Consider the following 15,921-nt stretch of genomic DNA (forward strand, 5'->3'; position numbering starts at 1 on the left):
CGGCTTTCTGATCGGCAAGTCCTAGGCTCTGTGGCTTAACCCACAGCGCCACCTGCGTCCAGTCCAGTACATGAGAGTACTACAAATGCCAGGGTCTTTACTTGGGGCCAAAATGCCAGTGTAGCATAATGGTTGGAGTGCTGGACTGTGACCTGGGAGACCGGGATTGGATCTCCACTGGGTGACTATGGGTCAGCCACCATTTCTCAGGCTAACCCTTTACAGTGTCGTTGTGAAGATAAAATGGGGAGCAGAACCATATTCAGACTTTTTGTGTGGTAAGAATCTCAATTTTTGGCCTATGAAGTAAGTGCTACATCGATATCACAGCACGGTGACAACAAAAATAGTATAATAATGAAGCAAGCTCCTCTCCAAGGGAGATATACATCTTTCAACTGGCAGGTAAATCCCATTGCCCAAACCTCTGATGGGGAGATAGTCGGTATAATTGCCTTTACAGTTCTTGTTTGTTATCATATGTGGGTGGCTGGACCTGCTACTTTGAAATCTGTGATTTATCAACTGATGTTGGGTGTGTACTGCTATTGTGCTTTCATCTGGTACAGGTTGTCTTGCCAATGTGTGGTTAGCAAGTCAGCGTGGAAACATTTTAAATCACTCAATTTTAATAACAGGAATGATACAGACCAGCCTTTGCCAACAAGATGTCTTCCAGATGTTCTGGACTACAATTCCTGCCAGGCCCTGCCAGGGTGACCATAGGAGTTGCAGTTCAAAAAACATCTGGCAGGAAGCAGGCTGGTGAAGGCCAATATAGTCCAGAATCATGTGGTAAAGTCTCCTGTTAAAATCAATGGGACTTAAATGTGCTCATTGTTGACTAGATTGGGTCTAATATCAGTTTCTGATTTTCAGGTTAATTTAGGACTACATAGGACTGGAGTCAGGATGTGGGTGGTGCTGTGGGTTAAACCACAGAGCCTAGGACTTGCCGATCAGAAGGTTGGCGGTTCAAATCCCCGTGACGGGGTGAGCTCCCGTTGCTTGGTCCCTGCTCCTGCCAACCTAGCAGTTCGAAAGCACGTCAAAGTGCAAGTAGATAAACAGGTACCGCTCCAGCAGGAAGGTAAACAGCGTTTCTGTGTGCTGCTCTGGTTCGCCAGAAGCGGCTTAGTCATGCTGGCCACATGACCTGGAAGCTGTATGCTGGCTCCCTTGGCCAATAAAGTGAGATGAGCGCTGCAACCCCAGAGTCGGCCACGGCTGGACCTAATGGTCAGGGGTCCCTTTACCCTTTACCTTTAGAACTGGAGTCAGCAACTGAGAACTCATAGATAGCAACCAGGGACCATCTAGGGACCAACTAGGGTATTATATCTGATAAATTTCTGGTAATATTTTACTTTTATTTTATATTTTGAACACCGTTTCTCAAAGCTCAAACTTATAAAAACTTAACAGTCTTGCAAAAGAGACTAGTTGACTTGGCAACTATATCAATTGAACATGCCCAAGCATCAGCATTTGACCTGAAGGAATGGGTGGCAAAATATGCAAAGGGAAAAGCAGACTTACATTTTAGCAGCACGATTCACAAGATTATTTGTGTGCCAAAACATTTTTATTTTGTATTTGAGAAAGACAATCAAAGATTCTTGTATTACTTATTCTTGCAATTTAAAATAAATTGAACAGTTTCAAGTTTCGTGCTTGTTGTTTTTTCTACAAGACATATGCTTTTGAAAATTGAAGTTAGCAATGTGTGTGTTTGCACATGTGTGCAAGCTGTTAGCCTTCCCTAGGGCTCAAAATAGCTTGGCACCAGCACTGATAGCAATAATGCCCAGTTATATACCTTCAAACTTTGGTGTTTACAATCATTTCCTCATCCTTCCTCTGGACACCTGCTTCTGAATTATCCTCTTTGCAGTGTTAAGAGTTTCACAAGTTGATTTCATGCTGGCTACATACAGCATTAACAGAGACTAATTACTTCCGGTCACTTCTGATCGAGTACGGATTCCATTCTCTTACTATTTATCTTCTCCGTAATAGAGAGATTAATCTTGTGAGTACAGTTTCCGCATCCACATTCATGGTAACGCAAAGAACCTCCTAAATGTCTACAGCAAACTGACAAGGAGCAATGATGAAACTGGCTACGAGTCTATTTATTTATTTTGCAACTAGCCTACACGAAATTAAAATACGCCTGCTTCTTGGGAGAAAAGCAATGGCATACATAGACAGCATCTTAAAAAGCAGAGACATCACCTTGCCAATAAAGGTCCGTATAGTAAAAGCTATGGTTTTCCCAGTAGTGATGTATGGAAGTGAGAGCTGAACCATAAAGAAGGCTGATCGCTGAAGAATTGATGCTTTTGAATTATGGTGCTGGAGGAGACTCTTGAGAGTCCCATGGACTGCAAGAAGATCAAACCTCTCCATTCTTAAGGAAATCAGCCCTGAGCGCTCACTGGAAGGACAGATCGTGAAGCTGAGGCTCCAATACTTTGGCCACCTCATGAGAAGAGACGACTCACTGGAAAAGACCCTGATGTTGGGAAAGATGGAGGGCACAAGGAGAAGGGGATGACAGAGGACGAGATGGTTGGATAGTGTTCTCAAAACTACCAGCATGAGTGAGACCAAAGTACGGGAGGCAGTGGAAGACAGGAGTGCCTGGCATGCTATGGTCCATGGGGTCACAAAGAGTCGGACACGACTAAACGACTAAATAACAACAACAAAGCCTACAATAGATAACATGGTTTGAACTATCTCAGAAAGCCATTCACCTATGTATTTCTGGTTACTCTGATTGGTCAACTTATCCATTTTCCTCATTTACAATCTGTTCTATGAAAAAAATAAAAGCAGAAGCACTTGAAAGTATTTGCCCATTTAGAGAAACACCACCAGGTACCTATACATATATGAAGTAACAGACAAGTAACTCCCAACCATACCATACATCTAATGAGCACTCACACTTTACATTGTGGGTGACCTTTCTGGGATTGTGCGTGGTGCTACAGTTCCCAGGGAGCTTAATGGCAAATGGGCTGGCCTGCCTCTCAGTGTTATTATTGGGAGGTTCACGCCCAGCCTCAGCTGTCAAGTTTCATTGCTGGGATGTGGGGCCAGTCCCAATTATATATAGGGGGTGGACCTGACAGTATCCAGGCAGTTGGTTTAGGAGATTCACCCTCCCTACCCTCCCTTAGTTTAATGTTTCTTGTTTGCAGGTTAAATTTTTCTTCCTGTTTAGCGGGCGCTGCTGTGGTCTTTGACTGGTTGCTGTTGAAGGACTGGGAAGAAATTTTCCTGTATTGGCAGGTTTTGTCTTCCCCGTAGCAATTCGTCACAACTCGGGTGGTTTATGGCCTTGGGTGGAATCCTTTAGTCTTTTCTTCCTTATAATGTGGTGTGTGCGTGTGTGAAGTAGTGACTCACCCTCCTGTGGCATCAATTCCAGGGTCCCCTCTTAAAAGGGGTTATATAATGGGTGTCACTGGCCACACACCAAAAGATTGTCAGTAAACTACCCTGTGTGCGGGGATATGGGCTGGGCTGCCTGGGTACAATTACATCTCGCAGTGCACCCCCATATCCCATTTACCCTGATGAGCCCCAGTTCCCCCGGCTGGGGGGATGGGATGGGTACTCGCCCAAGGCCTAAGCCAAGGTCTTCCTACATTCGGAAGTTTAATAAAGTTGTGGCCTAATTTTAATTCCATAAAACATTGTCAGAGTCTTTATTCCTTTCTTATGATCCCTGGGGGCTGGGGCTGTCGCTGCCTGGTCACACAATGCACATTTAAAGCACTTTAACCATCATGGCTCCCCTCAATGAATTCTAGGAACGGTCATTTTCCTTCACAGAGCTATAATTCCCAGATACTCTTAAGAAATGACAGTTCCTAAGATTCTTTGGAGAAAGCTATAAAAGTGTGTTGTGGAAGTGATCTATATTAGTAATGCACATCATGTACATTGGACCAAGAAGGAGCATGGGTTTGTGAAAATGTCCTAGCTGTATAGACTATTTAGTCTTTCTAGGCCCTGCCTCTCGATGGGTGTATTCACATGAACAGCTAAAGCAAGTCATACTTTAGTACAAGCACACAAGCTTGCTTCTGGGGAGGAGACGGCAGTTTTATTTCTTCTCAGCCCGTTCAGGTCAGTGTGAAATGTCAGATATAGATCGTGGTTCAGGAGGAGAGCACTTAAACAAGATCCCAGGTATGGGAGACACACTTTGGCTTAGCTGCCACACCACAAAGAGCTACAAAGAGTTAGGGAGAAGCAGAGCTCTGCTCGAAGAATCAGCACATTCAGAAAGTCTCAATAAGTCATAGGTCTTCCATGGGTTGTGGGTAGATGCAGGATTTTTGCCTATACTGAGTCTCAGATGGGTTCACTCATACATCAGTTAATCCAAGCGCTGGTCAAGGTCACATATCTGGAATGTAGATAGATCTAGAGATTTCAATTATGGTGTCTGGCTTGGGAGGGTAGCCTATTTCCCCCCAAATATCCCTCTTTTTTCCTCTCCAAAGGCAGCTGAGAGGCTTTTGCATGCAATAAAGTTTAGGTGCTTGTTAGGTCCCGCAACCCACCCATCCTGACAGAGGAACAAGGCAAAAGGAATTATCTAAAAGCCACCACATTTGCTAAGCACTTAACTACATTCCTGGAATTGCTGCTTTTGGTGGAATGTCACACTATAACATGAACCCTGGTCTCAAACTGAGAAGCTGCAGCTGTGTTGGGAAGACCACCAGCACAGAGGATAAACCACCACTGATAGAAATAATCTCTCAAGTGATCTGCCATTCAAACTACTTTCTAGGTAGCACAATGAGAATGTGAATCAGGGGAAATGTAACCAGGTATGCACTTCTATAGTAACAATGTTGTAATGATGGGGGGGGGGAATTGCCACCCACGCTGTGAAAAACTAGCTTGGGTTTGATTATATTTTTAAAGACGCAAACATTGTGTTAGTAATTCATGAGCATATAAATGTAATTTCCCTTGGACTACAAAAGGGCCACAGCATCCTTCGCACAGTGCTTATATGTGCTGACAGAGGGGGGGGGGAGCCACCCTCAAGAGTAAAACCAATTAACCTTCTCTAATGCAATCTACGATGATATGGCCAGAGCTTTTGGAGAGATAATTCCAGGAGAAAGAGCAATACAAGTTTTGTGTACTTTACAGGTTTTCAGCAAATCTGTTTGCAAAGAAACTGCTTAATGTTTTTTTCCTCTGTGGATGGCAGTGGTCTTTTATAGCATTGCTTGCAGTTTGCAAATAAACAAAAACCAAACCAAAATACAGTACAAATGAAGGAATCATTTGATTAAGAAAGCAAATCATCCATTACGTGGCAAAAAGGGGGAGAATCTTTAGATACAAGCTTGTCTTATGCCTTGTTTACATGTAATTTTAGATATGATTCACTTTGATTTCACTTCCTGTGCTGATGCAATAATACAGATTTCTCAGTAAAAGGACAAGTGCCCCTGCAGGGCTCTTTAGGGTTGATTTGTTCCATAGATACAGCAGAAAGAAAGAAAGGAAAAGCAGGTTAAGACAAGCTAGTAGGGGGGGAAAAACCCCAAGCATGGGCACATTTGTAAAGAACCAGCAACTATCAAAATAAGAAATTAACAACGAGGCTTGGTCCCACCCATGTTGAAGTGTTCAGTAATCTGCTTCTGTAATTATCCTTCTCAAATGAGCAAATATAAATAGATAAATGGTGTAGAGCAGGGTTTATGTGTAGTTTCAGCACTTAACAAGAATACATCCTTTCACTTCTTACGCCAGGGGAGCCAAAGGAATGGAAGGAGGAAATCCCGCACCAGAATTTCTCTTCCATTGAAGTCTCCTGGCTTCCCAACACTGTGCTTCACTGCCACTTACTGAAAGGAACAGGGAAGGGGGAATGTTGTGGATTCTAGGAGAGGATATATTGATTAAATATTATCCTTCCTCGCTCACATTCCCCAGTATATAGCAGGAAGCTAGCTGGTAGATTCGTTTGAATCTCTTTACTTAAGCAATCCAATCTGGCTTTGTCCAGATTGGGTTTTGTTCCTGATAAGTCCCTCCTAAAAAGAATAAAGACACAACAATCCCCTTTTAAAAGTAATATGAAGTTTACTCACATCCAGTTCACAGCTGGATCCCCAAAGGCAGGCTTAAGCTTGTAGTTACAGAAGGCAGTTTGAGTTCATCCCATATGGGAATGAACCCCTTGTGCTGCTGGCTGAGAGCCAGCAGACAGCAAAATACATCATCATCTTCAGAAGAAGAAGAAGAGGAAGAGGAAGAGGAGGAGGAGGAGGAGGAAGGCTGCGTGACCGGCCTTTTTATGGGGTCTCCCAGGGTCACGCCCATCTACCTGGTCACACGCAGGTGGAGGAAGTTCCAGACCAGATGTGACAGGAAGCCCTCCTGGCTGGAGTAACACTCCCTTACATGTCCACTCTGGGCAAACAGGAAGTGTTGTACTTGATTGCTTATGTTACATCCCACAAATTCATGGCACCAGAGTTAATCCAACACTTCTGCCACTGCAAGCCACACCAAGCACCTTGGCCCTTCCGGTAAATGAGAGTAAAGCACCCTATTGGGAAGCCAGAAGAACAACAACACAGCCACTGTGGAGGGCTACTGGTTCTCCTTCCCTGCTTTTAGACCTCTGGGTGCACACACTCCATTTCAAAACAGGCGTATCGTTCCTTGTACCTTAATCATATTTAAAGCCTGCCTTTTGTCTTTTGCGGGTGTCATGCATCCTTTATTTTAATTTCCTTTTAAGCAAAATGTCCAACTGTTTGGTCAAGCACACCTCTAATTACCCGTTCGCCTGGAATGCCAGAATTAACTTTCAGAGTTAATTCAAGCTCATAGCTTCAATTTCCTTTGGCTTTTCCTCCTCCAAATTACTCATTCTTCTCTCTGAAACCAAGGGTTACCTAATCTCTTTTCAAAAGGGATTTATAGCCATAACTCCCTCTAAATTAGAACAGAGTCCTAACGGCTAAGCTTGTGAATCTTGGGGGGGAAATCTATGCTAAAACTTATTTAATTATCGAGCAGGATACTTCACTGCCCTCACAATAGCCCCCCCTTTTACTTCATCCCTTCTATCAAGTTAACCCCAAAGATGCAGACACACACACAAAAAAAAAGCCTTTAGGACTGGTTTTCCTGGAATTTCCAACATGCATGTAAAGACTTGAAACAGAACTCACACAGAACAGATGAACTTTTGCACCACCTCTGGCATGTTCCATTTAACAATTTATTGAGGACAAAAGCCACAAGCCTTGGACAGCTGCCCAGCTCATAAAGGTGAGGTCTGCCTAACATATACTCAATCAAGGGAACTGTGATAAAGAATGGATTGCAATTGCACAAATATTTAGGTATAGAGTGCCAACTCCCTGAAAGAATGTTTGAACTTTAAAATACTCTTTCGATATGTATTTCCCTCTGCAGCACATCCAAATATGTTTGATTTACACAAATAGCAATCAAAAGGTATTTGTGCAGGAGTTACAACAACCTAAACAGTGTGCAGACCCACCCAGCGGTTTTGCTCCATTGTGCAGATCCAAGAAACACTCACATCAACGGAAGGGAGATCTCCCTGAAGGTTTGCAACTATTCCATTCCAGGGAAGGCAAGGGGCAGCCTAGTATGCATAAGTGTCCTAATATGCTTCTTGAAGCATACAAGGGGCTCTGAAATCAAGGCACAAGTGGAAATACGAATTGTAACAATACAATACAAATTGTAACAAGCTGCAGAGGAGTAGCTTGCTGACTCTAGTCACTGCAGCACTAGTCACAAATTGGACACCTTTGAGATAATTTAAGTATATTTGAGTCTCACCTCTCGGTGACTGTGAAAGCAATTGGCTTCAGCAGTACTCTTATGGGGAGGCAACAAAGTTATCTTGTCCAGACTTTGGGAGAGAACTGTCATTTGCTATCTGCATAGCGATACAATCTCCCTTTTGTTATCCAGTTCTTCTGTTTGTATTACATTTTTTCTTCCTTCAGCATAACCTCATTGGACACCTAGGAAAGCCAAATTTTAAGGAGGACAAATCTATCCAATAGCTAAATTGAACATCCAGCTTCAGAGGCAGTAGATCTCTGATTATCAATTACCTCCAATTATCAGCTCCGTTCAATTTTCATCTTCATGCCTTGTTGTGAACTTCTGAAGTCATCTGTCTGGACGCTGAATGCTGGTCTTTTCATTTGATCCAGCCCAGCAATCCTTATGCTAGTCTTTTGCAGCTAAAATCTCAGCTAGTGGAGTCCCTAGATGGTTCAGAAATTAAATCCTACCAAACCAAGCATGGTCACAAAAACTAGCCCCCTCAGAATAACAAGGCTATTTTTAAGAGATCATTTGTAAGACGAAAAGAAAATGGGCTAAAATTATACAGCACGTGTCACCACCAAGCATTTCCCAAAAATAAAACAAAATAACTTAGATGTGCAAATCTGGTGTTTGGTTAAGTTTGCATAACACCTAACAAAGTGGGGCCTCAGTCTCGACTAGTCATAATTAGTACAACAATTATAAGAAGGCACATTTCCCATCTGTACTCTGAACTGCTGTGCTGGAATTTACACTCCAATGTAACTATAACATGAGTCACAACAAGATCTACAAGTCCTGCTACACGCAGCATTAGCAAGCTTGTAAAAGTAGTTGTTTGGCATGCCACAGCTAGTAGGATGCAGAGGCTTTAAAATGCAGATTTAAGATCTTCAGAATCTTAAAGGGGCAGAAACACCTCTAAAACAGTAGAAAAACTGTATCACTTCACACTGTATGCTCTCATGCTCATTCTGCACATAACCTCCTTGTCCCAGATACCCAAATTCCTATACCTCAAGGTGGAAGATTAACACTAATAACAAAGATACGTACATAAACATACAAGAGGACTTAATACATATTAATAGCACTGGCTTTTTATTAAAGGCGGTGGTCTTCATACAGACCCTATTTTCCAGGGACAGTCCCAGACTTACAGAAGCTGTCCTGGTTTCTGATTCGACCCCAGAATGTGCCGCTTTTCTGTAGGACGTCCCTATTGTCATTGGAGAAAGGTTGGAGGGTATGGAGTTATGCTACCCTGGAGAAAAGGAGATAAGTAACTATAAAACTTTTAGAAGGCAGTTGAAGTTTTTTATGTTTTATTATGTTTTTTAATATATGTTAGACCAGCCCAGAGTGGCTGGGGCAACCCAGTCAGATGGGCGGGTGTCAATAATAAAATTGTTGTTGTTGTGTTACTGAATAGGACATCACAAGATTCATCAGAGGACTGTTGGAGGGTATGTTCATGACTAATTTTAGATGGAGGTGCCGCCCTATGACTCCTATTGTGTGATATAAATAATATTTACCCAATGATGTTGGACAATTTAAAGGAACAATAAGCATAGTATCATGGGACAGGTATCACTACACATCATTTAAACATCTTCTTCCTCATGCATATGGTAGTGTTTAAAAGTGCACATGTTTATGTTAAAAGTAATGGCTAATCTTAGGTGCACTCATTGAACAAGACCAAACAAGCAAGGGGTTTGTGCATTCAGAAGATTCACATCGGCCAACTGGTGCCAAAGAAGGACAGGACTTTCTTTATGTATGCCACAACAGCAGCAAGAATACTTATTGCAAAGTATTGGAAGACACAAGATCTACCCACTTTGGAAGAATGGCAGATGAAGGTGATTGACTATATTGAACTGGCGGAAACGACTGGCAGAATCCGAGACCAGGGAGAAGAGTCAGTGGAAGAAGACTGGAAGAAATTTAAAGACTATCTACAGAAATATTGTAAAATTAATGAATGATAGAATGATGTTGGATAGCAACTAAGGGGTTTCCAGCTGTAATGATTTAAGAGAATATGAAAAAAAAGGTTATAAATGGGTTAAAATCTAAATGGTAAGGATTTGCTGAACCAATAATACAAAATACAAAAAAGGGAGGTATGAGGAGGTCCGGGAAATAAGCTAAAAGAAAATAAGTAAAAGAAAAAATGTATGTTTTTAACTGTTTTTATTTTGTATTTTTCTTTTTTCTTTTTCATTTTTACTGTTATATTTCAAAAAGTTTTAATAAATATTTTATTTAAAAAAACAAAAACAGAAGATTCACATTGTACAGGTGTCCTGGGACTTTACCATTGTCCAATAAATGTTGGACTTCATTACTTGAAGACCCATGGAAAGCTAGAGGAGAAATATTCCAAGCAAGCCTTCTCCCTAAAGTGTTCTTTCTGCAGGAAGGTTTTTCTTAAATGTGTGTGAAAGTAAGAAGTATTATTCCACATGTATTCTGTGCAGTCCCAAGATGGCTGAGCCACTAGATTCTGCTGAATATATAGAATGAGATTCCTATATAGAAGGCAGAGAGACGTCAGAGGATAGGAGAGATATAAAGAAGTTACTATTAAATCTTAAAAATTTGGGAATAACCAGGTCTGGTCAGACTACTGCACATTCATGATGAGATGATACATTTTCCCCTGCTCCCTAGCTGTGATGTTCCTGAAGTTATACAGAAGCAATGGATACAATCTAGCAAGATGTTCTCATGCACAAACACCTTTGAAAGAATGGGAGTTGAGCCTGAGCACAGTAGAGCACTTGTGAAGTTCCCACGCACTTCAAAAAAGTGCCATAAACCTACAATCAGTTTCTTTGTTGGCTCAAGTCTCTAATGTAGCATGCATGCAAAAATTTGAAGAAAAGAAACACTTTTAAAAATCTGAATTTTTCTAGATGTTGTGCTTTTTGGTGTTCATGGCAACTTCCATTTCAATGGCCCAGGCTAACGTCCAATTGTGTTTTCTTGCAAGGGTTTAGTGGGTCTGGACATTGGAGTCCTCATGAAATGCATCTGGTGAGTACACTGTGAACCAGCTTTGTGATAATGACATCCCTATTTTAAGGAGCTCAAGGACCCCCCCTTACTGACATGGAAAAAGGAACTTGTTTTCAATCTCATGCACAGCTTGCATTGAAAATGCAGTGGGGGAATGAGAGAGCTTTAGCTTATTGCAAGGGAAATGATCTAAAATCTAGTTTAAATGCATCCATATCAATCATTAAGAAAAAGCCATGGAACAGTGGTTGAAGGAAAGCTGTGACTATCCGAAGTCATAACTATTAGGAGTGCAGACAGGGTCTTAAGAAAAGAAAAAGAAAAGCAAGATAGATCCCACGGGGGAGAAGGTAGGAAAGCTGAATGAAACATTCAGCGCAGTCCCTGATTAAAAGCGAGTCATGCAAGATGCTACCCCAGAGCAGTTACAGATCACCTAGGCTCCAATTAAATGGGACAAATGAATGGCTGACAAGTTTCAGATCCCATGCTTTTGATGTCAGAATAATCCATTAAATACAAGAGATGAAACTATGCAGTACAGATCTACTCCAGAAGCTGGTGGGGCAGGGTTAAAAGCTGGAATTGAAGCGTGGGGGGAAATTGGGGGGGGTGGACCTCCCTCAAATGTCAAATGTAACATTTACAGACTAGCAAAAGTGCATTGCCTCTTGTTCTGTCATTACCTACAGGCGAGTGCCAACAAAAATTACTGGAGGCAGATGACATGCCGCTACTGAAAAGTCAAGTCTAGACAGTGACAGCAGAAGAACCGTTTGGTATGGCATAGTTTTCATCACAATGTCACCCACTTTCTGGAGGGCTCAAGTTAATCTTTCATACCTACAAGGGAATCTCCTCTTGCCCTCACTTCAGCTGTGCATCACTAGTGATCCCAATGAGGAGATGTGTCTCCATCTCCATTAAGGAAAGCATCCATCAAGATGAACGGGGCTTGGGTGTGCACTGTTATGTGGATACATATTGACTGTATGGGTGGGAAAGACTTGTTGAATTGTGAGATTTATTTTATTTTATATTTTTTAAACCCTCCTAATCCAAACACTTTATGCCATTTCACACATGGCACTTTCCTACATGAATATTGCTTCTGTTTAAAAAAATGAAACAAAACGGCCTCTGCAATGACGCAAATGAAATACATAAACATGTACCTCGAGCTGTTTACCAAAACGGAAAGCTGCTACATATTAATTTATTCATTGCCTAGCAATTTGAAACAAAGAGTCAAACCATAAGAAAGAGAAGATGTATTTGAGTACTGATAGCATGTATGTATATATATATATAATGCTTTCATCCAGAAAGTGCTGAAGTGGAGGCTAAATTAGACATCAAGCTAATTTTGTTTGGGATATCTTCATGCTACCTTTCTATGGCCCTGGGCCACTTGTGTATAACAGAAGATTCTTTAGCAGCTGAGGTTGATCACACAACTGATCAGCTCCTAGACTGCCTCTAACTACCTGAATGGGGTAACTGTGCCCCTGAAGGACCAGGTGCGCAGCCTGGGAGTCATTTTGGACTCACAGCTCTCCATGGAGGCACAGGTTAACTCTGTGTCCAGGGCAGCTGTCTACCAGCTCCACCTGGTACGCAGGCTAAGACCCTACCTGCCTGCGAACTGTCTTGCCAGAGTGGTGCATGCTCTGGTTATCTCACGCTTGGACTACTGCAACGCGCTCTACGTGGGGCTACCTTTGAAGGTGACCCGGAAACTGCAATTAATCCAGAATGCGGCAGCTAGACTGGTGACTGGGAGTGGCCGCCGGGACCACATAACACCGGTTCTGAGAGATCTGCATTGGCTCCCAGTACGTTTCTGAGCACGATTCAAAGTGTTGGTGCTGACCTTTAAAGCCCTAAACGGCCTCGGTCCTGTATGCCTGAAGGAGCGTCTCCACCCCCATCATTCAGCCCGGACACTGAGATCTAGCACCGAGGGCCTTCTGGCGGTTCCCTCATTGCGAGAAGTGAGGCTACAGGGAACCAGACAGAGGGCCTTGAAGCAATAGTTCTAGCACTACCTCTTTGCTTGGTTTGGGTTTAACATTAAACTTTGCAACAACAACAACTTTTATTTATACCCTGCCCTCCCCAGCCAAGGCCGGGCTCAGGGTGGCTAACAAGCAATAATAAAAACAAATTGAATGAATACAACTTAAAAACAACATTAAGATATTGAAACATTAGGATATTAAAATGTAGCCTCCTCGCAGGAGGAGAAGGAAAAGAAAAAAGAAAGAGAGGGAGGGAATCAAATTGGCTCCAAGCCAAAGGCCAGGCAGACCAGCTCTGTCTTACAGGCCCTGCAGAAAGAAATTAGATCCTGCAGGGCCCTGGTCTCATGAGGCAGAGCGTTCCACCAGGCCGGAGCCAGAGTTGAAAAGGCCCTGGCTCTGGTTGAAGCTAATCTAACTTTCTTAGGGCCCGGGACCACTAGGGTGTTGTTATTTATGGACCTTGAGGCTCTCCGTGGGGCATACTGGGAGAGGCGTTCCCGTAGGTACGAGGGTCCTAGGCTGTGACTTTGCAAACCAATTAATCTCATAGCCCAAAGCCTTAAAAACCAGCCAGGTGCAGTCACAAGCTCTACTGGTGGTAACATCTAAGGAGAGCAGGAATCAACACCTCTTCCGTGTATTTCAGAGCAAATATGATTATGCACTGAGTTCATGTATATCTGTGTCTAGTTCACTAGTTCGCCACACTTAGTCACCATTGCTGCAACAATTAAGGCTGCAATTCTGTGCGCACTTACCAGAAGCAACTCTCAAGGAGTTCAGCAGGACATATTTCCACCTGAGCATGCAAGTAAGTATAAGACACAGAAAGGAAGTTTCAAGCCAAGGCCTCCAGTGCCTTTGGTGCCTTAACTCCTGGGCCACCAGCATTCTAAGATATCAGCCAGATTCTATAGACAATGACACCTATTCTAGGCACTGACGGAGGAAGAGGTGTGCGGGTGGAGCGCACCACCCCAGACCTTTGTTTTATGCCAGTCAATAAAACTGAGCAATTGATCACATCACATGACACTAGACCCATATCTGGCTTCCAGCTGCTCCGTGACTACATCTTCTGCTCTGGCCATCAGTTCCTGCCTGCCTGATCCAGTATCTGAATTCCATCTCATTCAGAATCCCTTCACTGGTCTCTGGCCCTTGTGACCACTGCATTACTTGTCTCTTGTCAGACCAAGGAAATTCTGTCTGTGGTATGATTGTTTTCCACCCAGTCATTTTGACACTTTGGCACCCTATTTGCAAAATTTAACAGTTCCAAAATGCAGGCGCGCTTTCCCTTTTGCAAGATTGAATATGCTGCCTTTGGCTGTACTCGAGGGTCGATTTCAAAAAACTCCACTGGAAAAATGGTTTTGTCCCTGTGGAGATGGCAGTGGCTTGTGTGCTTCTGGCTTGCACTCTTTATAAAGATTTGAGGAGTGAGGTCATTACCCTTCTATTATTGTCCATGCCAGGTCACTCAACCATTGCTCCTGTGTCCTTTCTTTTTGCAGAACAAGATGATCAAGCAACAGCAAAAACTGCAAGGGTTTTAGCGGGAGCAATTAGAATAAAATCTATTATTTTATTATTCATGTAAACCCCCAAAATGTATTTTCTATAGTTAAGCTTTTACCTCTCTCTTCAGTACATTTTTTTTTATTGCCATGGCTAGTGGCTGATGCAAATAAAGATTCTTCTGATTATATGGTGACCTGTCAGAAGCAAGGTCAAGACTAGACTACAGCCCAATGCACTAAACTCTTACTTAAAAAAAAGAAAAGAAAAGCTATGAGAGATAAAAAGAAAGAAGAAGAGGATCTTGGGGAAGGGACACAGCTCAGTGGAAACATATTTCTTTAAATGCAAACAATCCCAGGTTCAATTCCTGGCATCTTCAGATATGGCTGGAAATGTTTCCTAACTTAAATTCTGGCAAGCCACTGTGAGGCAATGTTGACCTCAATGGGCTGTATGTTCCAATGGTGTGACTTGGTATAAACCATTTTTTTCGCTCCTGATTTCCTACATATTTGTGCGGTGAAAAAGTAACTGCAACCAATGTTCTTGAAATACAAATTTAATTTTCAATTTAATTGGAGGCCTTCAAACATGGCTGTTTATCTTTAGCACCACAACAAAATCATCTTTGTTCCGTCCTTTAAAAAAATGGCACCTCGGTGCTTGACTCTTTGTAAAAAAATGGCACAGTCAGAACCTACAAAGTTATGAGGTGCCCCTAATGCTTATACTTATATATATTATTATTATACTTTTTTTCAGAAGTATAATGGGAAAAACCTCCCCCTGAATCACAGAAAATGTTCTGCTTTTGTTGTGTTGATATTTCTATTTTAAAGGGAACAAAACCATGAGAACAATTAATTATTTGCTGATATAAAATCTCCAAAGGAAAGTAAAACAAATACTTTGACGGAATCAGTGATTCTATATATGGTTCCAAACAAGTCCGATACACCATTCCACTCATGCTCTTACATCTATACAAATGTCATCTAGACATGCATTGTTTCACATGGTACTATTAGCTTGTACTCTGGCATTCAATAACCTACTCTGTGGGTATAACTATGAAATCAATATAATTGACTTCAAAAGATTTCAGATCTAGGCAAATAAAAGCATGGGGCAATGGATTGTTAAGACCTATTCAAGACACACTGAAAAAAATAACTGGGAACTGTTGCTATTATATTGCTATTTTCTTCGTACTACACACCAATAATGAAACATTCTGGGGGGAAATACTGAAGTCATTTAGTAGTGTGGAAACTAAATACATTGCTGCAAACACATTGAATTTTTTTATTTTTTTTTTACCCTTGGTAACAATAAACCCACACAACTTTTTCTTCTTTTAATAATCTGTCCCTCTGTTGGAATTTGGGATTACAGAATACCATTATGGAAAAAATGGAAATCAAAAATTCTGATACAAAAGGGAGACTAAGCAAGTTGCTCTCAT

General features: G+C 42.0%; 1 protein-coding gene across 4 annotated transcripts in view; it reads right to left on the reverse strand.

Moving 5' to 3' along the window:
• The window catches only part of PCDH7 (protocadherin 7), a 408,384-nt gene that overhangs the window by 204,882 nt on the left and 187,581 nt on the right, over positions 1 to 15,921 (reverse strand). The gene's annotated exons all lie outside the window — the stretch shown is intronic.

Source organism: Podarcis vaucheri (genome assembly GCF_965113315.1).
Source record: "Podarcis vaucheri genome assembly, chromosome: 9".
In the NCBI taxonomy this organism is placed as follows: domain Eukaryota; kingdom Metazoa; phylum Chordata; class Lepidosauria; order Squamata; family Lacertidae; genus Podarcis; species Podarcis vaucheri.